The following is a 22,705-nucleotide window of genomic DNA, read 5'->3' as shown; positions in this document are numbered from 1 at the left end:
TGCACCTGTTGCTAAGAACGGCCAGCGGTGGATTGGTGATCCTCCGCAGCAGGGGAGCATTTGCCGAAGTAAAGCAGCGGTTGTCGTCTTCCCACTTGCTGACGCACTTCGATCCGGCGAAGCCCTTGCTGCCCACCTGTGACGCCTCGCCCTACAGGATCGGGGCCGTTTTGGCACACAGGCGATGATGGTACCGGGTGTCCCATTGCGTTCGCTTCATGAACATTGGCGGCGGCAGAGCGAAATTATGTCCAAATAGAAAAGGAAGGGTTGGCATTGGTGTTCATTGTTCGGCGATTCCATCAATAAGTCTACGGTTTATAACAACCATAAACCACTTTTTGGTTTATTCAAAGAGCAAGACAATTCCTCCGGTGACACCCGCCCGCATTCAGCATTGGGCTCTCCTCCTGACGGCGTTCGAGTATGTGTTGGAGCATCGCGCAGGAACAAAGATTCCCCACGTGGACGCTCTCGGCCGCCTCCCACTGCCAGCGGCATCGGATGAGGAGTTCGCAGCCTGGCATTTTATGGACTCGCTGCCAGTATCGGCGGCCCATCTAAAGGCTTGGACCTGTTGGCCAGGATCTGCACACATCGTGCTATATGGGGCCCAGCACCGTGCCCTCCCACAGGACCTGCGGGTTTCTACCATGAAGGTGGCGGAACTCAGTCTGGTGTATGGCATCCTCCTGTGGGGTTCCCAGCTGGTCATCCCTGAATGCGGCCATTTTGCAGGAACTCCACTGTGGACACCCAGATGTCTCCAAAATGAAGATGTTGGCCTTGAGCCACGTGTGGTGACCCCGCATCGACATGGCAATTGATAAGTTTGCCAAACAGTGTACTCGTTGCCAGGAGCACCAGGAGCTCTCACCGGCAGCTCCACTTCACCCATGGGAATGGCCGGGCCGGCCACAGTCCAGCCTCCATGTGGATTATGCGGGCCCCTTCTAGGGGGCAATGTACCTCCTGAAAATGGACGCACCCTCTAAATGGATGGATGTGCACAGAATGACGACGACCGTGTCAGGTGCCACCACTGAATGACTCCGACAGACCTTTAGTGTTCACGGACTCCCAGAGGTCCTCATGTCGGACAATGGCATGGCCTTCATTAGTGAAGAAAAATGGAGTTTATCATGTCCGCATCGTGCCCTATCACCCATCCTCAAATGGGTTGGCAGAGCGTGCCGTGCAAATGTTCAAACTGGGGATGAGGAAACAGGCCACGGACTCACCAGAAACCCGTCTCGCCCGTTTTCTATTCCACTATAGGACCGCGGCACACACTACCACAGGGGTGATGCCAGCGGAGCTCTCGGTGGGTCGTTGTGTGCACACGCGGTTGAGCCTCATTTTGCCAGCCATCGGTGATAAAGTCCGTGACCAGCAGCAACGGACCTGAGCACAGCGACCCAAGCCCATGAGAGAATTCACCGCTGGCCACTCCCTTTACGTCTGGAATTTTGCTGATGGGGCATTCTGGGTTCCGGGAACAGTCATGCAATGCACCGGGCTGGTCTCGTATATGGTACGGGTGCAAGGGAAGGTCTTAAATCGACACGTGGACCATCTTCGGAGCCGGGAGGAACAGGTACCCGAGGACCGTCCATGGATCCCAAGATTGGTGGAACAGTTGCCAGTGGTACCCAGTGAGGAGGCTGGGCCCGGTGACTCGGAAAAACGGGAGATCAACCAATCCGACCAGGAGTCGGACATGGAGTTTTGTGCCGATGGACATCGATGCAGGTCCAGGGATGACCGTCTAATGACAGGCAGCAGAACCTCCTAGTGATGGAAACAGAACCTCCCAGGCGATCAATCAGGAAATGCTGCTCCCTGGGCTGTTCTACCCCTCAGGGCGGGGAACAGTGGGTGCCGGATAATCAGCCTTTAGCGAAGAAGGCAAAGGATTTCCCCACCCCCCCGTTCTATTTTCATGGACGATGTTTCAGACTTTGGGGGGGATGGTGCTGTTATAACCCTACAGCTGAATATGATCTACCGAGATGAGGGGGTGGGGCCAACCACTCTGTTGCAGGTACTGCTGGGATATAAATGCCCCGGCCCAGGTGAGGCCCACGAGTTCGAGGCCCTCGGAGGGTAGGAGGAGTGTATTATAACATGAATAAAACAAATCTTTTGCTACAGACATTGCTTCCGAATGGTCGCTTGCCTGAGACTTTGCAGGCAGACAACCACAAATTCTACACTGGAAGTCTACGCGAGGCACCATCATGTCGCCAAGCAGCCTCTGACTATTTCTGTAGCTAGACATGTGACTTTGTCATTACTTTTCCAACTTGCCCATTAGGGATAGGCTAAATCATGGCAATGGCCTCAAGTACTGAAGGCAGACACTCTATGACCATGTCACCAGGCCACTATTTTTATTCATTCATAGGTGTCACTGGGATTCATTGTCCATCACTAATTCCCCTTGCCAGGGTGGGAGTGAGTTGTCTTCTGGAACTGCAGCAGTCCAGGTGGTGAAGGTAGTCCCACGGTGTTGTCAGGTAGGGAGGGGGGGGTGGCGGGGGGATTCCAGGGTTTTGACCCAGCGTCGATGAAGGAACAGGGATATATTGCGGATGTAAGGAAAGCTTCTCTCATTTTCATGTCTAAAAGAGTTCAGAGAAAATGATCGCAATAATTCTCTTTGGCACCGTGTCACAAAGGTACAAAACTCTCCGTTATTTGAAAAGTTTAATAATTTTCCAGGCCATTAACATAAAAGATACACGGGCACGTAATTAAATTCTTATCTTCTGCTTTGATGCAAAAAACAATTGCTGCATATGGAGCTCACCTGTTTATTATTCCAAACACATTTAGTTAGTGCTCTTCAGAAGCCAAGAATTTGTAAACATATAGGCAAGGAAAATTAAAGTGCTTATTTTTAGCAACTCGCTCCGATTCATGAATCTTAATTACTTGCAACAAAACCGGGAGAGAGAGAGAAAAAAAAAGCTCACAAAAGCAAAAGGCCTGAAACGTGTGAAACACTTTGAGAGTTAATGCACTAGAATGTAGGTGCTGTGCTCCAGCTGCCTTGCAATGCTGCCCTTGTGCAGTTGTTTGCCAGTTGTGCTGTGAATGCCACCATCTGTTGTGCCACGTGGACATCATAATCTTTTCTTAATTACATTAGCAGTGCAATCAGTTATTGCATTACAAGGCCGGGGATGAGCTTCTAAATCTTGGTGGAAATCATAAATAATTGCACTAAGTACCTAGCACCAGATGCGAGTGCCAACTTTGGTTGTGTAAGATGAATAGTAACCTTAGAACAGGGTTCGGCATTAGTAAACCTACTGTTTTCTATCAAACGTTGTTTGTTTGGGCTTCATTTCAAACAATGCCAACTAAATTAAAGACTTCTTCAAAGTGCAACGTGAAATAAGTCGCACCAACACATTTAGAAATGCACTTATTGTCGCACAAACAAGGAAAAAAAATCTCGTTAACAAAGGTTAATTCACTTTATTGTTCAATGTTGTGTTTAGAGTGGATTATGGGAAATACAGTGATTAATTGCTGCGAATCTCTCGGTTTCTGCAATTATTTGGATGTTGTGAGCAAATAAAGGGCTGTGGTATTCATCATATTCAAATGAGGCAGTAAAATAAATGATGATGTGTGTGCTTCACATTGCTTTGCGAACAAAACAAACCTGCACCCTTGTACGATATGAAAACAACCTATTTTTTGGGGAGGGGGACAAAGCCCAGGAGCGCACCAAATGGGCTGCAATCACTGTGTGCGAGGGTTCATTGCTTCGACCGTCTGCACAGAAAGCCTGTGTTGCTGACCTATCAGTTACCTGGTTTTGAATTATATTACAGCTTCCACCTTCGGACTGAATGATTTATGAAAATTACGAGGCAATTTGTAATGAAGACTGTCAGTCAATAAACTTCTTGTTTGGATTTTTTTTCTTCTTTCTATTAGTGCCTGTTTGAGTGAGACTGCAGAAGGACGCAGGTAGAGTCTAAAAATGTAAGGTCATTTATCAAAATTTTTCTTTACACTTTTGTGCAGCTTGGGTATTTAAGGAAGATAAATGATACAAGATGTTGTCTTCTTTTCAAGCTCTTTATGCTCTGGTAAGTGTGTCCAATGCAGAATTATTTTGCCAGTTTATTATTTCCTAGTAACCGTTTGTCAAATCAGTGTGCTGCTCAGTATGCTGCACTTGTTTCCTGCCACTCATGAAAATTCCCACTGACTGTAGAAACCAAGAGCCTTGTTTCATCAACATCTCAAGCACGAAACAACGGCACGAGAGGGAAAGGGGCTGCCGTTTAACCCTTTCAAAGCAAGCTTCCCGCATTTTTATCCTGAGACAGGATTTGAGATCTTCCTGTTCAGTTCCCAAGGGCAAATGTGCAATAAAGGCACTGCTGCCATTTTCAAGTATTGTTCGCTATTTTTAAACGAGTTCCAATCTTTGCGCAACTCTGCTTTAAAGATTTGTGGCTTCAAGTGTCTCTCCTGCTCCAATTTCAGAATCTGCTCCAACTCGTAGTATTAAAGGGCAACGTAAGTTTCATTGTATTAAGGTTTCGGTGCTAAATGGCCAAGGAATGTTTTTGGTTCGGTTTCCACTTCTAGGCGAAGATCCGAAGTACAGAGAACTACCAAGTTTGAAAAGAAAAGATAAAGAATGAAGAATTTGCATTATTACAGCCTATTTCATAACGCAATTTTGTTCCAATTGCTTCACAGCTTATGAAGTACCTTTGAAGGGTAATTGGAAGGAACGATGGCACTCAATTCGCACACAGGACGGTCCCAGAAACAGTAAAGAGGTGGTGTTGGCTGAGTGATAAATCAGGCATTTTCAAAGTCGGCCATTTTACGGTCCTAAAACACCACCGTTCCCACGCCAACATGGGGACATAACCTGTAAATCGGAGAGTCCAGCCCAAATTTTTTAAATATTTCGCTGATTTTTCTCCCGGGCTGCACACCGCAGTCTCTTGGAGTTTGGCAACGAACCAGGCCAGGTGTCAGATGTCTCGCTGGGAGAGCATTTCGGTGACAGTGACCACAACTCCTTGACCTTTACCATAGTCATGGAGAGGGATAGGAACACACAGTATGGGAAGGTATTTAATTGGGGGCGGGGAAATTATACTGTTTTTAGACAGAATCTGAGGAACATAAAGTGGGAACAATTGTTCTTGGGGAAATGCACAACAGTAATGTGGGGATTGTTTAAGGAGCACTTGCTGCGAGTGCTAGATAGTTTTGTCCACTGAGACGAGGAAGGAATGGTAAGGTGAAGGAGCCTTGGATGACAAGAGAAGTGGAGCTTCTCGTCAAGAGGAAGAAGGAAGCTTACGTAAGGTTGAGGAAGCAAGGATCTGACTCAGCTCTATAGGGTTACAAGGTAGCCAGGAAGGAACTCAAAAATGGACTGAGGAGAGCTAGAAGATGGCATGAAAAAGCCCTGGCGGGAAGGATCAGGGAAAACCCCAAGGCGTTCTACACATGTGAGAAATAAGAGGATGGAGAGTGAGAGTAGGGCCGATCAGGGATAGTGGAGGGAACATGTGCCAAAGTCTGAAGAGATGGGGGAGGCCCTAAATGAATACTTTGCTCCAGTATTCACTAGAGAGAGGGACCTTGTTGCTCATGAGAACAGTGTGAACCAGGTTAATCGACTCAAACAGGTTGATATTAAGAAGAAGGATGTGCTGGAAATTGTGAAAAGTATCAGGATAGATAAGTCCCTTGGGCCTGATAGGATATATCCAAGGTTAATACGGGAAGCAAGAGAAGAGATTGCTGTGCCGTTGGCGATGATCTTTGCATCCTCACTCTCCACTGGAGTAGCACCGGATGATTGGAGGGAGGCGAATGTTGTTCCCTGTTCAAGAAAGGGAATAGGGAAATCCCTGGGAATTACAGACCCATCAGTCTTACGTCTGTGGTGAGCAAAATATTGGAAAGGATTCTGAGACATAGGATTCATGATTATTTAGAAAAACATAGTTTGATTAACGATATAGTCAGCATGGCTTTGTGAGGGGCAGGTCATGCCTCACAAGCCTCATTGAATTCTTTGAGAATGTGACGAGACACATTGATGAAGGTCAGGCAGTGGATGTGGTGTATATGGATTTCAGTAAGACATTTGATAAGGTTCCCCATGGTAGGCTTATTCAAAAAGTTAGGGGGCATGGAATACAGGGAAATCTGGCTGTCTGGATACAGAATTGGCTGGCCGACGAAGACAGCGAGTGGTAGTGGATGGAAAATATTCCGCCTGGAGGTCAGTCACCAGTGTGCCCCGCAAGGATCTGTTCTGGGACCTCTGCCCTTTGTGGTTTTTATAAATGACTTGGATGAGGAAGTGGAAGGGTGGGTTCGTAAGTTTGCCGATGGCATGAAGGTTGGGGGAGTTGTAGATAGTGTGGAGGGTTGCTGCAGGTTACAACAGGACATTGACAGGATGCAGAGCTGGGCTGAGAAGTGGCAGATGGAGATCAACCTTGGTAAATGTGAAGTGATTCATTTTGGAAGGTCGAATTTGAATGCTGAATACAGGGTTAAAGGCAGGATTCTTGGAAGTGTGGAGGAACAGAGGGATCGTGGGGTCCACGTACATAGATCCCTCAAAGTTGCCACCCAGGTTGATAGGGTTGTTAATAAGGCGTATGATGTGTTGGCTTTCATTAACAGGGGGATTGAGTTTAAGAGCCGCGAGGTTTTGCTGCAGCTTTATAAAACTCTAGTTAGGTCACACTTGGAATATTGTGTCCAGTTGTGGTCGCCTCATTATAGGAAAGATGTGGATGCTTTGGAGAGGGTACAGAGGAGATTTACCAGGATGCTGCCAGGATTGGAGGGCATGTCTTATGAAGAAAGGTTGAGGGAGCTAGAGCTTTTATCACTGGAGTGAAGAAGGCAGAGAGGTGACTTGATAGAGGTGTACAAGGTGATGAGAGGCATGGATAGAGTGGATAGCCAGAGGCTTTTCCCCAGGGTGGAAATGGCTGTCATGAGGGGATTGGAGGAAGGTATAGGGAAGATGTCAAGGGTAGAGCGGTGGGTATGTGGAATGCACTGTCAGCAGAGGTGGTGGAGTCAGAGTCTTTAGGGACATTTAAGCGACTCTTAGACAGGCACATGGACAGCAGTAAATTGAAGGGGTGTAGGTTAGGTTGATCTTAGATTAGGATAAATGGTGGGCACAACGTTGTGGGCTGAAGGGCCTGTACTGTGCTGTACTGTTCTATGTTTCTCTGGTTGGCAATCAGTAGCTAGTGGTGTCCCTCAGGGATCAGTGTTGGGCCCACAATTGTTCACAATTTACATAGATGATTTGGAGTTGGGGACCATGTGCAATGTGTCCAAGTTTGCAGACGACACTAAGATGAGTGGTAAAGCAAAAAGTGCAGAGGATACCGGAAGTCTGCAGAGGGATTTAGATAGGTTAAGCGAATGGGCTAGGGTCTGGCAGACGGAATACAATGTTGACAAATGTGAGGTTATCCATTTTGGTCGGAATAACAGTAAAAGGGATTATTATTTAAATGATAAAATATTAAAACATGCTGCTGTGCAGAGACCTGGGTGTGCTAGTGCAGGAGTCGCAAAAAGTTGGTTTACAGGTGCAACAGGTGATTAAGAAGGCAAATGGAGTTTTGTCCTTCATTGCTAGAGGGATGTAGTTTAAGACTAGTGAGGTTATGCTGCAATTGTATAAGGTGTTAGTGAGGCCACACCTGGATTTTGGCCTCCTTACCTGAGAAAGGACGTACTGGTCCTGGAGGGTGTGCAGAGGAGATTCACTAGGTTAATCCCAGAGCTGAGGGGGTTGGATTGTGAGTAGAGGTTGAGTAGACTGGGACTGTACTCGTTAGAATTTAGAAGGATGCGAGGGGATCTTATAGAAACTTATAAAATTATGAAGGGAATAGACAGGATAGATGCGGGCAGATTGTTTCCACTGGCGGGTGAAAGCAGAACTAGGGGGCATAGCCTTAAAATAAGGGGAAGTAGATTTAGGACTGAGCTTAGGAGGAACTTCTTCACCCAAAGGGTTGTGAATTTATCGAATTCCTTGCCCAGTGAAGCAGTTGAGGCTCCTTCATTAAATGTTTTTAATATAAAGATATAGTTTTTTGAAGAATAAAGGGATTAAGGGTTATGGTGTTCGGGCCGGAAAGTGGAGCTGAGTCCACAAAAGATCAGCCATGATCTCATTGAATGGCGGAGCAGGCTCGAGGGGACAGATGGCCTACTCCTGCTCCTCGTTCTTATGTTCTTATTATGTTCTATATTCTATATCGGGATTTGAATCGAGCGCAATGCGGCTGCAAAATCGTCCCCAATATTTGGGCTAGGGGCGTTTCACAGTAACTTCATTGAAGCCTACTAGTGACAATAAGCGATTATTATTATTATTAATAATATTTAATCCCTCAATCAACATTCCCCATAAAGAACATATCATCTGATCATTATCACATTCCCGATTGTGGGATCCTGCTATGTACAAATTAGCTGCTGTGTTTCCTACATTACAACCTGTGATTACACATCAAAAATGCTACATTGGCACTTTGGAACATCCTGAGGTTGTGAAGGGTGAGACTGACATGTAACTCTTTGTTAAAATTGCAGAGCAGGCTCGAAGGGCTGAATGGCTTCCTCCTGCTCCTATTTTCCAAACCTGTGTGAATGGCTGGTTAGACCGCAGCTACGGTTCTGCAGCCAATTTTGGGCGCCGCTTTAGGGCTGACGTCAAGGTTTTGGAGCTATATTAGAATAGTACCTGGGGTACAGTAGTGTGGGGAGACTGGATGGTTCTCCAAAGAGTGGAATAAGGTTCAGGGAAGACTTGATGAAGGTTTTCGAAGTCACAAAATATTTTGATAGAAATGAATAAGAGGAACACTTACTGGCAGCAGAAAGGTCAGTAACCAGAAGACACACATTTCAGGCAATCGACAGAAGGGCCTAATGTGACAGCAAAAAAAAAATTATTACAGCGGGTTGCTACGATCTGAAACCCATGGCCTAATCAGGAGGTGGAGGCAGATTCAATGTTAGCTTTTGAGAGAAAACTGGATGAATGTCTGAAGGAGAAACATTTTCTGGGCTATGAGGAAAGAGTGTGGAATGAGCCTAATTGGATGGCTCCTTTAAAGTGCCATCATCAGGCAGAATGGGCAGAATGGCCTCCCCCCTTGCTGTGTCACTCTACGATTCATATGATGGGATAGGAGATCAAAGAAGGTTCTGAGCACTGCTGACAGTCACTCCAGTGGATCCCATTTCCGCTAGATCATCCCTCCCTTCCTGGAATGAGCACGAACGACTGCACAAAGGGGTGAGGAAAAGAATCCTGAGTTGGTTCTCGTTTTTGTCCTTTACCCAGCTGCTGTCCTCACAAAGGCATGTTGAATTTGCAGAAGCAGCTTTGCATGGTTGCAAACAAAGTGAAGTATTTACAACCAATCACCCCGTCGCAGCCCGAAATACAGGCTGCAGCAGGAAAAGCCAAATGTCAGCTGAAAAACATGGGGCATTCCCTTACATGAATTAATCAGAGTACGAGGGAAGGAAAGAGTGAGGGTGAAAGAGAGAGATAATATACAGCGAACAGTTGAAGAAACACATTGAATAAATTTCCTTTTATTTAATTACAACCATTCATTCAATGAACAAGTCCCTTGCAATCAGCTGTGGTTGTATTTGCGAAAACTTTCAGCAGTAATGTCCTCAAATACCCTTCTGTGAACATCCTCCTGCCCCACTCTCAGCCGTTAGTTTAACACAGAAGCACACAAGGGGCCGGTGGCTGTAGCAATATCTCAAACTGTAGGTGAACGACAGAATTACCTGAGATGTCCTTTCCTTTTATCCCTGTAGCTGACAAGGAGGAACGTTTTCTCCTACATAAGTTGCTCAAACTCAGGCACGCTCGGATCAAACACTCCTGATTCACGTTGAATTCAAAATTTGGGATGAGGTGGTGGAAGAGGTACTGCTGAGAGTGAAGCCAAACCCCTGAATGGGTCACCATCCACAGGAGCGGAGACGGGACAAATTCAGAACGATTGGGAAAAAAAAGCCACGGACTGCCAACATGAAAGGAACCCCCCAACGTTCCATTTGGTGTGGCCTGAGGAACCTTAGAGGCATGAAACATTCAACGTCTCCCAAAAAAAAAACAAGCTGAGAAAAACAAAATCAGTATTTAGCGAGCAGTGGAGTTTGCTGATAATTACAGGTTGCAAAACATCTCAGCTGTTATGTGATTTCCATTTAACAAAACATTAAATTCATACATCCATATTTACTAGTAATAGAAGATAGATGGGATCCTGAGCCTCTCAATTAACTTACAGCCCTGGCTATTGCAGTTAATGAAATCTCTCGATTGAGTTACAGCCCGGTATTTGCTCCTTGCTATCTATATGAACCACATGCGTCCTTCTCCTCCATGTATTCCATTGTTCTAACCACATCAGGGTAAGATGGCAGAAATAAAAAGGAAAGGAAAGAACTCAGTGATGTCTGCAACTTGTTTTTTTTTTAAAGATAAATAAGTCTTGGGCCTCAGAAACAAAATAGGTACTTTGAGATCGAGCAAACAGTGTAAGGAAGAGACAGGTTACAATTATTCAGCAGTTTATGACCTCAGAACATCTCAAAGTGCTTCACAGCCAACTAATTGCTTTTGAAGCGAGATCACTGTCATAAAGAGGGAAACACAGCAACCCATTTGCGAGCAGCAAAGCCCCACGAACAGCATTAAAATAACCGTAATAAAAGGTCCTTACTAAAGCGTCGTGTGACAAATGAAGTCACATCTTGAATTTATGATGTGGAACTGAATTAACTCTACACCTGCACTTAAAGAGATGAAGTATAGGCCGCAATCTCACAAAGATTTATTGGCTGATTACGAATCTTTTAGCTAATTGATGCTACACTGAACCGCTCGTAACAAACTGTAAAATGATTGCATTTTGTCTTAATGTTGTGTGACGTAACAGTTTTAGTGGTGTTGACTGAGGGATAAATGTTGACCTGGACACCAGGAGAACTCACCTGCCCTGCTCTTCCTCAAATATGTTTGCCTGAGAAGGCAGATGGAATTGGGGGGGGGGGGTTGCGAAATTCTTCGCCTCGCGACGCTGAAAACGTGAACCCGCGCAGTCAGGCGGAGAATTGGGCATCCGGCCAAAATCCGGGCGCCATGCTCTGGTCCCTCGCTGGTGGCGATAATGAGGCTTGCCCTGCACAGGCGGCATGCAAAACCGCCATCTACATGCATTTAAATGTGATTAGCGGGTTGGGCACGGTGTGCTCCTCCCCTCCGCGATGCTCCCTCCGCTCCTCTTAGGTGGAGGTCTGGCAGGTGTGAATTACTACAAGTGTTTATAAACGTTGACTGGGCACCATGGCTGCAGACCTGCCAGGAGGCGCAAAACTGAAAAAGTTAAAAATTGTTGGGCTTGCTGGGGAATGATTGCCTGGGCTCGGGGTATTAGCAGGTAGTCACCTGATGCCAGGTCCATGGATTTGGGGTGCCCCTCTCGGGATCGGGGTGACCTGGCTCAGATCACCGTTACTGCAGTCTGTCTTTTAAACGCACCCCTTCACTGCTACTTACCCCAGCTGTATCATCAAGGGCCAAGTTCAATCAGGAGCCCACCAGGTGTTGGCACTCCTCTGAAGCACTGCCCCATTACAGAGAAAGCAGGGGACTATCGGAGCTCACCCCAACTGGAGGACACCTGCACTACAGCTTTTGGAACTCTCCCTGGCTCTCTGCCCCACTCAGGGCAGAGGACTCACCAGTAACCCCCTCACCCCTCCGGATCACCAGCTGTCTCCACCTGGTGAGGCTGGCAGCACTGACTGCCTCTGCCACCATCTCAAAGGCAGTGTTCAGGAGAGCGGGCTTGAATCTGCGGCCCAGGCTGATGAAGAGGATATCCCTCCGCTCCCCACGGGCAAGGAGCTCTGGGTCCCACTTGCACTCCCGACCTCGGGGGGACAGGTCTTCTCTGAGCCATCTTGGTGGCTGCAGTGAGCTTGTGCGAAGTGGAGCGCTTAAAAAAAGCTCCAGTTTCCAGGCTCTTTGGTGCTAACTCTGGCCCCAGTGGTTGGAATGTCCGCTGGGCTGGAAATTGCTCGGAATTCGCGCCAGCAGAGTACCAACCCATTGGCATGTCCTGATGTGCTCCGGAAATAGCATCCCCAACAGGATCAGAAACTGTATGCAATTCAGTCCCGGTGTCAACACTTAGGGCGGGATTCTTCGGCAGTGCCCACCCGGCAACCGGAAATTTGCGCCTGAGGTCAAAACCTTTACATGGTCCCCGTCCCGTCCGTGGTGGTCTTGCGACGGGTGCGGCTGAAGAATCCAGCCCTTATTCTCCCAAACAGAGAATTTTGTCCAGAACCTCAGATTATCATTTAATCTGAACAGCAGCACCTCTCTGAGTGCAGTAGAACCTCACTCGTCAGGGTCAACCAAGATTATGCCTCAAATCCTGGAGTGAGCTTCAGTCTTCAGGCTAGGAAGTAATCGTGTTATTCCTGAGCCAATGCTGATACCTAAAGATTGCTGATCTTAGGTACCGTGGAATGCTGCTGATGTTATGTTAACTTGTTGCTGATACTTGGCACCAATATTCTGTGCAACACTGTGTTCATTTGGCACAAGATGAAGTAGGACTATAGTAAAACCAAAAAGTGTGAATTAGGATGTTATATTAATGTAGGTTTCCATCAGCAAGTTAATCTGTATTTTTAATTCCAAGAATTTTAAAATATGGTCTCACAAATTTGCAATGAAAATGTCACGAAAGGTTACTCACACAGCTCACTGAAGCATTAGGCATACCTTCAGTAAGTAACAACATAGCAGCGATACTCAATTCAACTGATTTTGAATTTAAAGGTGACTGAATTTGAGAGATGTAACACCATCTTGAGCATCTCGTCGCTGCATAAACCATTCAGACTTGTTTCTCATTATCATCAGAGCCCCTATCTGTACTCCAACTACAAAATCCCACTTACTTTTTTAAAAAAATGCAATGCATATGTACGTGTGTGTACATGTGTGTGCGCTTGTGTGAAAGTGTGTGTGCATGTAGCATGTGTGTGCACGTGTGCTTCTGTGCATATGTGTGTCTGTGTGCGTGTGTGCTTGTGCATGTCTGTGTGCATCTGTGTGCGGGTGAGTGCACGTGCGTGTGTGTTTTGTAACATAAATTTAGAGTACCAAATTATTTTTTTTCCATTTAAGGGGAAATTTAGCATGGCCAATCCACATACATGCACATCTTTTTCGGTTGTGGGGTAGTGCAGGAGAATGTGCAAAATCCACACAGACAGTGACCCGGGGCCGGGATCGAAACCGGGTCCTCAATGCCGTAAGGCAGTCGTGCTAACCACCTTGCTACCCGTGTGTGTGTGCGCATATGTGTGTGTGCATGTGTGTGTGCACGCGTATGTGCTCGTGCATTTGTGTGCATGCATGTGAATGTGTATGTGCGAATGTGTGCACGCATGTGTGTGCACATGTGTGTGTGTGTGCATGTGCATGTGTGTGTGCACATGTGAGTGTACGCATGCATATGTTTGCTTTGTGTGAATGTGTATGTGCGTGATCATGTGTGTATGTGTGTGTGCGTGTGAGTGTGTGCTTGGTCATAAAGGCAGATCATAGCAGCTGGATTATTCTGCTAGCCAATGAAGGGGAAAGACAGAATGTTTAAATATCCCATTATTCAACAAGCTAATAATAATTATTAATAATCCTTAGATTTATGTGGTTCCTTTTCCCGTATGAAGTGTCTCAAAGTGCTTTACTCAATGAATTAGTTTTATAAAGTGCAGTGGCTTATGTGTGGGAGCAAACTGCGACAAAACAGTTAAATAGTTAAATATTGCTAATGCTAGCAATGAGAATCTGAAACGCTCAGTTTTTCTGTAATAATATTCATATATATACATATTCATCAATGTACATAGGAGTGATTCTCCCAAGTGCTTTGCGGATAGATCGAAGTATTTACATTTAATGCTGGTATTATCTTTTTTTTTGTTGCCCTAAGTAGATCTAATTCAAAACTATCAAAGAAAAAAAAATCCTTTCTCTAAACATAACCCAGCTTCCTTACATTATTCAAAGTAGTTTTTGACATATTTCAAACATGGTAAACCATTCTAATGGCTTATGTAACTGGCAAAACTATTTAACATTATTTAAAACTCCAACTGCTCAATAAGTGCTTCTACATAATTTTTTTGCACTAATTGCATTGTATCTAAAAAATTTAGTGTGAACTTAAATTATTTTTATTAATAGTGTAAATTCCCTGTTTATACGATGGGCGGAACCTTACCATATTTTTACACAGTGCCGGGCTCTGGCTGAAAACTGGTGAGTAGCTCTCCAGTGGTGCAGACTGGTTTCAGCCTCCCTGACTGGGCGGGGTGGGGCCTGAGACAACTGGGAAGGCCGGCATCATCGAGATCGAGCTGCCCTTTAATAAAAGTAGCCCGATCATCACAGAAACTGAACGGCCCCCTGCACCCCCCCCCCCCCCCCGCACCCCCCCAACCACCCCCTCACCCCGCTACATAGACATTAGGACCCTCCCTCACAAGCATCAGAGTCCTCTTCCCCCTCCATCAAGGCACAAGCAACGTGGCTCTCCTCCCACTGCCCCCCCCCCCTCCATCTCAATGTCAATATTGGGGCACTTCCGGGGAGGGGGGGGGGGGGGAGAGCGAGGGGGGGTCTGGGGGAGGGGGGGTGATCCTCTCGACTGCATCACATTTTTAAATTGCTGTTGTACACCTTGCAGATGTATCATCATGTTGGCAAAAATTGTAATATTTGGTGGGGGGGGGGGGGCCAGCTAATGACATAAACATGTCGTTCCTGCCCTTTGTGGGCGTTAACCTCGTGACATCACAGGCGAGGGGCGTGGAAAATCGGGAAATGCGATCTCGCTGGGCGAGCATCACGTTTCCCGATTCATGTCGCATTTTCCGCCCGCGTCGCTGTTCTCCCTGACGCCAAACACGGCTGGAAATCGCCCCCAATGTTACAAAATCATAAACCTGCTCCTTCCAAGTATTTGTGTTACTTCCTCCCACAGTGTGTACAATAATTTCCTCCCCCGGCATATTTCAAGTAATCATGAAGATTTTTCTCTTTCACGGCTCAGCATAAATTAAACTTCTGTCCCTGTTTTAGTTTTCTAACATGACACAGACGACCACCAAAATCGGTGGAGGGAATTCGGGGGACACAGTGGGGTGGGTTGGCAAAGGTAAAGTTACTGTTTGTTTTGGTTTTGAATAAATATTTCGCACAATCATGCCAAATTCATCTCTATGCAACTTTAATGAAAGTGTTAACAACAATTTGCAATTATACAAGTATAACATCCGCAGGTGCTGCATAAAGGAAGAGTTACACTTCTGTTGTGCTCTTTATAACATCAGGATAGTGGGCAGCATGGTAGCACAAGTGGCTTCACAGCTCCAGGGTCCCAGCTTCGATTCCCTGCTGGGTCACTGTTTGTGCAGAGTCTTCACTTTCTTCCCGTGTCTGCGTGGGTTTCCTCCGGGTGCTCCGGTTTCCTCCCACTGTCCAAAGATGTGCGGGTTAGGTGGATTGGCCATGATAAATTACCGCTTCGTGTCCAAAAAGGGCAGGTGGGGTTACTGAGTTATGGGGATAGGGTTGGGGCGTGGGCCTAGGTAAGGAGCTCTTTCCAAGGGTTGGGGCAGACTCGATGGGCTGAATGGCCTCCTTCTGCACTGTAGAAATTCCCTGGATTCTAGGTGAGAATTCATATGGTCAATGGAATACATTTTAAGCAGAGTCTTAAATGAGGAGAGAGAGAGGAGTGGAGAGGAAAAGAGGTTTTGAGAAGGAATTCTTGAGTTCAGTTCCCAAGTAGCTGAAGGCACAGTAACTTGTTTAAAACCCAGGGATGAATGGCTTTAACACAGTAAAGAGGAGATGTGCACATTAAGCATTCACAGTGCTAACATCACCCTTCCGTCCTCATTGTTTAGAAAGATTGTGTGCACAGTGAAAGGGAAATGATACAATATTGTCCTTTTCTTCAGGTGGCCCATTTGAAATAAAATTATAACTCCGCAAACATTTATATTTCCGCATCTGCAATACAGAGCTGATGTTGAATGGGAATATAGTAGGGGCGCGTTAAACTCCAACCGATGTTAAACAAGAAATGTATCACAAACTCAATATGCCACAGTGCTAACTTTGTAATAAACTAATGCTGTCACTCTGAATTTGGCAATGTGGCTCAGACATGTTGCTAAGGCCATTTGAAAGGTTATACTTTCTCTGTTGTCTAACTGTAATAAAAGGTCCTTACTAAAGCATCGTGTGACAAATGAAGTCACATCTTGAATTTATGATGTGGAACTGAATTAACTCTACACCTGCACTTAAAGAGATGAAGTATAGGCCGCAATCACGCAAAGATTTATTGACTGATTACAAATCTTTTAGCTAATTGATGCTACACTGAACCGCTAGTAACAAACTGTAAAATTATTGCATTTTGTCTTAATGTTACGTGACAATCTTTTGGAAACATTGATTTTTCAGTTCTTTATATTTGTTCCAAAATTGAAAAGGACGTACATCGGTAATCTCTTCAATTGTTCTCCTGGAATATAGCTGTTTCGCAATACACTCTTATTTGTCCTTTCTCACTATATTGTGATCGCTCCCTTCATTGCTTCTGTTCTATTTCTCCCTCTCTCTTCGTGTTCTTTCCCATACTTTAATGTAAAACAAGAAAAAGAAAATGCGCTTTGCTCCTTTTATTTTAAAACTTTCTTCTTATAGAATCATTTCCTCTCATTTCAAGTGTATTTTATTTTGATGCCTATATTACAGCTGTTGGCTTTTAACGTTTTATACACTTTCTAATGGTGCATCTTGACTGACAGCAGTGGTACTTTTCACTACATCTCACAAATAATATAGAATCAGAACTTTCGTTGTCTTCAAAGTGTCCTATAAATAGCAATGTGTTTCACATCACAGGCTCTGTTCGCTATGTTCGCTAATATTCAGATCTTTCCTCTCAGAATGCCATTTGTGAAGCATTGGCTGATAGAAAACCTGTGAACTGTTCAGAAGCTAAAGGAAGGCTTTGCTTTTTTTACATCGCAATCACACGTCGGAGTAATGCTGATTAAAATCCCTTGTAGAAAGGCTGCAAAAAGGCCACGTAGGTTCCAATCATCGCACAGATATTGCTGTTCAATTTTTATGACACGGCTTTCTGACATTTACAACGAATGCTGCAGGAGCTTTTATTTACCTGACATTCCCAGACAGGTGGAGTTGCCCTGGACTTCCAGCACATCCTGTAGACTAGGGAAAGCTTTGAAAACCATTTAATTGAGTACCCCCAAAGGCACTTGGTTCATTCTCCCAGATTGCAGGTTTCAGTCTCAAAGAGGACGGCACTTTTAACCGTGCGCCAGTACTGGCGTTGCAACTGCATTGGCAGTTGTCATTTAGCACCGCGTCCGGGATAAGAATGGGGGAAGGGGGAATAGAACACATTCAGCTCAATGAATGGGCCCAACTACCAGTTTTACCCCGTGGTCCTGGCTGAAGATGTGCGATATGAATGTGAGCTACATGAAATGGAGGCAATGTAGAAAGGGGAAAATGAGTTTTAGAAAATAAACAAAGAGAAGAACTATCATCTGTCTGAGGAGGCAACCTGAAAATACCTTGCTGCTTTAACAAACTGACACATAAAATCGCAGCATAATCAAATTTAACAAAAAAAAACGAGTCCGCAATGTTTCTTTGCACCATTGTCACAATTTAACACATTTTTTGAAGAGCAATAAACAGAAAATTCTCCAGAAAATATTGCACCTCGTTGCGTGAAGATATTGTTGCTGTAGAGAAATCTATGTTTTTTTGTGCCTACCTTGCGGGTAGTAAGTCAGGGGAAGTCTCAATCACTTACACTGTTTAATTATTCCACAGCAGAGAAAAGCTCTCTCCAAAGGCATCCACAGGCAATTAGAATAATCATTCATGATAGCATCTAGAGCGAGTCTTTGGGCTGCTGTTTTGAGAGTCAGGATTTTTGTTGGTGACCTACGACTAAAGGCAAAGGTTTGTTGAAATATTAGTTTAATAAGAGATGAGAATGATATTAGGAATATGAGTCTGTGTTATTTATTATTAATTTTTGTTTTGATTTACAGGAGCTGCTAGGAATAAAAACAAGGCCGTGCAGAATGGCAATATCTGCCTGGAGATTTCCCCTCGCAGTATTCTGAGTTCCTTGATTTAACATGGATCATGTTAACATCGAAATAAATAATCCATATATGGGGCATCCTTAAATTATAAATAATATGGGTTTTGTGGCTGCGATGTTTCAAAGCAAAACATAAAAATCCTTAAAACTGTATGAAAAAAATGACAGAACTGCAGCACTGGAATAAATGTGGAAAACAAACCATTTTTAATGAGTTTTTTTTCAGGCCGCTGCCGCAGTGTTTTTTTTTAACAAGACACGGCTTTCAATCTCTAAATTAGGGGGACATTAAATAAATTAGCATGCACTTAAGAAATGGGCACGTTTGCCTGTGCTTGGTGCTGTGCCTGGTCAACCAGCCAGGGGTGGTACTCCCCTCCAGAGGAGTGTAAATGTCAGTGGAGGTGAGGGTGCAAACACGGTCTCTAATCATATTTAATCCTTCGCTAAAGCTATTAGAACATAATATTTCTGGTGAGAATGGGGACAAAGCGAGAGCTTTCCTCCACCTAACAATGCTGTCATGCACATGTGCAATATTTAAAACGTGTTTCCAAAACAGGGACAGCAATTTACCGATTTAACGAAAGTACGTAAAATTCGAAGGGGTTTCGGTAAGGGTATATTGGGGAGGAGCTGTTTCGATTGGAAGGAGAGTCCACAATTTGAGGACGCAGATTTTGAATAAGTGGCATAAAGAACTGGTGGTAGGGTGATTTTTTTTTTTTAAGACACAGCAATTTGTTATGGTCTGAAAATGCACTGCCTCAAAGGGCGGTGGAAGTAGATTTAATAGTAGCTTTGAAAAGAGAATTGAATAAATACCTGAAAAGGGGGAAAAAAAGATTGAAGAGCTGTAGGGGAGAGAGAAGGGGCGTGGAGCTAACTGGATATCTCTGTCAGAGAGCTGCCGCAGTCACGATGGGTACAATGGCTATACGATTCTATGATTCTGTAATAACCACTTGACATCAGTGGACGTGCTGATTCAATGTGACAGTTACAGTTCATTAGTTGCGGCTGAAGCTGATAGATTCAGTTAGGATATCTGATACCAATGTGGCCTTTCATTCAATTGTATGTTTGCACCCACCCAGGATGCAAATGGTCAAACACAAAATTGAGACGCAAAACCATGAAACAAACGCAATAACAAACACCCCAGTCAAAAGTGGCACTCAGTTATCAGTATGGAGATCGCTGTAAGCCAACTAGGTAATGTCGTGATAGGCATAAGCAGAATGGATGCATCTGTTTAGATCGCATGAGCTCTTAGTGCATAATTGTTTCAGTTGCTCCACCAGAAAATGATAGCACATACAATCCTGAGTTCAGAGTCACATGAGCTCAATGTTGCTCGCATTCTTATAACCCGGTCCACTCTGCCCTGTAACCTCTAAGCACCATTGATGTGCCCTTTTTGACCGCAGAATTACAACCCGTCAGGAGGTGCAGTGGGCCACCTGCGAAGTCGGTTATCTACTCATCGACTCCCTTGCTGTGTCACTGTTTCCCAGGCAATCTTTGTTGGCATTGGGATAACATTGTGGAACTGAAACGGATCTCTCACATTCTCTTGTGCGCAATAGCAAAGAGTTAACGCACAGCAGAAATGTCTGGCTTGGGATGCACCATTAGAAAGCAGGTGGGTAACAAATTACTGTATTAATGACAGAGAGATAAAGGATGAGCGTGACAGCCGCACACGAGGCAGCACATACTCGACACAATGAGCAACTATTAACCATTCACCCATGTGCAGGTATGTGTGGTACTTTGCAGCTACGGTGCTTGCCTCAGTGTTAACTCTTGCATACAATGGATATGCAGGTTGTGAGTCCAGCTGCGTTTGTGAGACGCGGACAGAGGAAATGTGAACTAAGAGTTGCGAAGGCTGTTCTGGTGATGGCGAAATCCATACTTGTTCTTTTTTTTAATGTATTTTTATTGAAGTTTTCTTGTTTTTTTCTACAGTAGTGGCATCAAAAGAAAGGAAAGGAAGATAATAGGTATCAATGCAGAATAGGTACAGCACGTAACAGAAGTCATTGCAAACATAGGAACACATCAGATTGGGTGAGTTGGGGAGAACATCCGCAGCGCGTTTCTCCCACGGATTCGTCCCCACCAAGTAGGAAACAACATAGGATTCCATCACACAAACAGCTTTAAAATATAAATAATAGAGGAACCCCTCCCCTCCCCTCTGCCACCCGGAGAACAGCAGAGACCTCTGAGGGGATTACACTGGCATCTACAATGCAATCAAACTCCCTTCCAGGTCTAGGGCAGATCACACAGCAATAACAAAAAATCCACCCGGGTCTGGAAAGATAAAGGCCGGGATTCTCCTCGTGGCTGGAGGCAGCCCGCCGCCCGCTAGTGGGCGAAACACCCCGGCCCTGCCGCCAATGGGATCCTCCACCAACCACACCCCACGTTGCTGGGAAACCCACGGCAGGGCCAGGCCACCAGTGGGATCGGGAAAACCCCGCTGATGTGAACAGCCAGAGAATTCCTGGCCGCCCATGCCGGCGGATCCCCACCTCCGCCGATGGCACAACAGTGCAGCCAAAGGGAAACCTCAGTGACAGGACCAGAAGACCACACCACCGGCGAACGGTGCGCCACCCCCTGCCACGAGAAAGAAGCTGCGGAGATGCCTGAGAGCCCCACCCAAAAATGCAAATGCTTTGGGTTGGAGTTAGAACAAAGAGAATAAGGAAAGCAACCCGAACCTGGTTAGCTCTAACTGAGGGAGATCTTCCTCGAACTTAGCGAGGACAAATTAACCAAACCAACTCCCACCCACCTGCCCTCACCCCACTCTTGCTCTACTCACCTTCCTTCCCGGCAAGCCAGGATGGGAGAAGTCACAAAAAATAACCCCTCTCCCCCAGCCATAAGAATTGTCAGACCATATGAGTCCCAAATACATTTGGGATTAAAAAAAAAGATTGCACAAATCCTGTATCTGAGATTCGGCTGAAAATGATGTGAACTTGTTAAGTGAGAATAATCAACTGTACAGGCCATAACCCCCACATTCTTCACTGCCCCGCAAATGGAAAAAGAAATGACAACATCAAGCAGACAACAACATGATCAACAGGGAGCAAAGTCCAGGATAATCGGGATGCTGAAATGCAAGGCCGACCTTAGGCGAAAGACTTCGCGAATGGCGCATGAAGAAGGTCAAATCAAGGATAAGCCAGGATCAGGGTCAATAAACACTCTTCAGAATCTCTCAAGGATTTCGACGAACAAAGCACGAGACGCCATTATTATTTCCACCATGCCGTCTCACCAGAACCCAGGCGGTTAACAACCTACGTCCCAGCCGGATGAAGTGGGGAGGGGGGTAATGGCAGAACAGCATCTTCGTGGGCAGCCATCATCTATCGATGCACACCCCACCATCAGGGCAGGAGATCGCCCAATAACAACTGGAACACTAAAGACAGGGACCCACCCCAACTCCTTCCAGAAGCCACGAACAAGCGAGGATATTGAAAATGGAATTATATTGAAAATGGACGAGGCCTTCATTATTCCAAAGACTAAACCAATTTCACTGGACAATATCTGAACTGCTTGAGAGAGAGGTAAGAACATAGAACATAGAACAGTACAGCACGGTACAGACCCTTCAGCCCACAATGTTGTGCCGACCATTTATCCTAATCTAAGATCAACCTAACCTACACCCCTTCAATTTATTGCTGTCCATGTGCCTGTCCAAGAGTCGCTTAAATGTCCCTAATGACTCTGACTCCACCACCTCTGCTGGCAGTGCATTCCACACACCCACCACTCTCTGTGTAAAGACCCTACCTCTGACATCTCCCCTATACCTTCCTCCAATCACCTTAAAATTATGTCCCCTCGTGACAGCCATTTCCACCCTGGGGAAAAGTCTCTGGCTATCCACTCTATCCATGCCTCACATCACCTTGTACACCTCTATCAAGTCACCTCTTCCTTCTTCGCTCCAGAGAGAAAAGCCCAAGCTTCCTCAACCGTTCTTCATAAGACATGCCCTCCAGTCCAGGCAGCATTCCTGGTAAATCTCCTCTGCACCCTCTCCAAAGCATCCACATCCTTCCTATAATGAAATGAAATGAAAATCGCTTATTGTCACAAGTAGGCTTCAAATGAAGTTACTGTGAAAAGCCCGGAGTCGCCACATTCTGGCGCCTGTTCGGGGAGGCTGGTACGGGAATTGAACCGTGCTGCTGGCCTACCTTGGTCTGCTTTAAAAGCCAGCGATTTAGCCCAGTGTGCTAAACCAGCCCCAGTGAGGCGACCAGAACTGGACACAATATTCCAAGTGTGGTCTAACTAGAGTTTTATAAAGCTGCAGCAAAACC

General features: G+C 45.5%; 1 long non-coding RNA gene across 1 annotated transcript in view; it reads left to right on the top strand.

Annotated features, from left to right (window-relative positions):
• LOC140398842 (uncharacterized) overlaps positions 1–18,521 on the top strand; it is a 79,248-nt gene extending 60,727 nt beyond the window's left edge. The window contains exons 2-3 of the long non-coding RNA XR_011937590.1: positions 18,056–18,187; positions 18,280–18,521. This is a non-coding gene — a long non-coding RNA (uncharacterized lncRNA). The remainder of the gene's footprint in view (positions 1–18,055; positions 18,188–18,279) is intronic.
• The last annotated feature ends 4,184 nt before the right edge of the window (positions 18,522–22,705 follow it).

This window comes from Scyliorhinus torazame, chromosome 22, assembly GCF_047496885.1.
Source record: "Scyliorhinus torazame isolate Kashiwa2021f chromosome 22, sScyTor2.1, whole genome shotgun sequence".
Classification (NCBI taxonomy): Eukaryota; Metazoa; Chordata; class Chondrichthyes; order Carcharhiniformes; family Scyliorhinidae; genus Scyliorhinus; species Scyliorhinus torazame.
The sequence above is the reverse complement of the archived record's forward strand: the minus strand, read 5'-3'. Positions and strand labels throughout refer to the sequence as shown.